The following is a 1,702-nucleotide window of genomic DNA, read 5'->3' as shown; positions in this document are numbered from 1 at the left end:
CAGTGGCTCACACCTGTAATCCCAGCACTTTGGGAGGCTGAGGCAGGCAGATCATGAGGTCAAGAGATGGACACCATCCTGGCCAACACGCTGAAACCCCGCCTCTACTAAAAATACAAAAATTAGCTGGGTGTGGTGGCACACCTCTAGTCCCAGCTACTCGGGAGGCTGAGGCAGGAGAATCACTTGAACCCGAGAGGCAGATGTTGCAGTGAACTGAGATCGCACTACTGCACTCCAGCTTGTCAACAGACAAAGGCTCCGTCTAAAAAAAAAAAAAAAAAATTTGGTGTCCTTGTTCTGTCAGTTGGGTGGGAGAACTGGAGAAGGCACAACTTGGGTAACAGAGTAAATAAATAAAAAAAAAAAAAAAAAAAAAAATTTACAAGACTACCCAGAATCTGCACCTCCTAAGAAATGGAGGTCATGTCTGTGCGAGTCATCATTCCTCTTGGGTCTCTTGATTTATCTATTAATTAGCAACACTATTTGGCCTCCTACCTATGTGTGATCATGGATATTAATCAGCCCTTCTTTTTATTGATATAATTCCTAGTGTTTCAGAAATCTGACTAACTCACAATTGCTGATATCTACCCTTGCCTCCTCACAAAGATAGAAATGCCCATCTATAATTTATAGACAAGTATGATTCCACAATTTAAAAAATAAAGCAAAATCAAACCCCACTCAACTCAAGGCTTATACATCACTGATTCCCTCAATGCCCTTATTTGGAAAGCAGTAATTCTTTTGAGCTAATAAAATGCACATAATGAACTAGAACAATACCTTACAATATAACAAAAGTAATTACAATAATAATGAAAAAACTGAGAATTTAAAATATTTGTGTAGTTCTTGAATGTATAGTGCAGTATAATGTGAGAACTGAAGGCTATTTACCAAAAATACATATATTTCTCCTTCAAAACATTTATTATTATTGAACTTGTGTGACACACTTTTGTGGCCAGGTGACATGAGTTTTAGCCAATGGCATATGTGCCAATTCTGGTTGAGTCTTTTAAGAAATGGTTTTACCTTATTTCTCTTTCTTTCCCTTCCACTGTCTACGGACCTACGGAAAGGCAGAAACACAAGATGGGAAACATATGAAACATCCCAGGAAGAAAACTGTTTTACAGAAGCACTGATACCACACTGTTAGGTAAAAACAAAAAAAAACAACAACTTCCATTTAGTTTAAGCCATATTACATTTTGCAGTCTATGATGCTAAAGCAGCTAGTATCACCTTAGTTAATTAATGAAGTATATTAAATGGTTAAAAGCATATAACCTACCTGGGACATTTTATAGGGCAGTAAGATGGAAGCTAAAGCCAAACAGGGTTGAAACTTAAAGTGCGGAAACATGAAATCATAAGCAATGTGGGAGATCAGAGGTAAGTTGGGGTATAAAAGAAACAAAACTGGCCATGAGTTTATTATTTTTAAAACAGAATATGGGTACATGAGAATTGATTACACTATTCTGTCTAGTTCTGTATATATTGGACATTTTAGACAATAAAATTTTAAACAGGAAGGGTACAGTGGCTCACACCTGTAATCCCAGCATTTTGGGAAGCCAAGGTAGGCAGATTACTTGAGGTCAGGAGTTTGAGACCAGCCTGGCCAACATAGTGAAACCCTGTCTCTACTAAAAATACAAAAAATTAGCCAGGTGTGGTGGTGGGT

General features: G+C 37.7%; 1 protein-coding gene across 1 annotated transcript in view; it reads right to left on the bottom strand.

The window, feature by feature from the left end:
- The window catches only part of FHIT (fragile histidine triad), a 1,350,907-nt gene extending 1,349,834 nt beyond the window's left edge, over positions 1–1,073 (bottom strand). The window contains exon 1 of the mRNA XM_011998356.1: positions 1,045–1,073. The gene's annotated coding sequence lies outside the window, so the exon portion shown is untranslated. The remainder of the gene's footprint in view (positions 1–1,044) is intronic.
- Between the last annotated feature and the right edge of the window lie 629 nt (positions 1,074–1,702).

Source organism: Mandrillus leucophaeus, unplaced genomic scaffold (assembly GCF_000951045.1).
Source record: "Mandrillus leucophaeus isolate KB7577 unplaced genomic scaffold, Mleu.le_1.0 Scaffold57, whole genome shotgun sequence".
Taxonomy (NCBI): domain Eukaryota; kingdom Metazoa; phylum Chordata; class Mammalia; order Primates; family Cercopithecidae; genus Mandrillus; species Mandrillus leucophaeus.
This window is presented reverse-complemented; position numbering and strand designations above follow the sequence as displayed.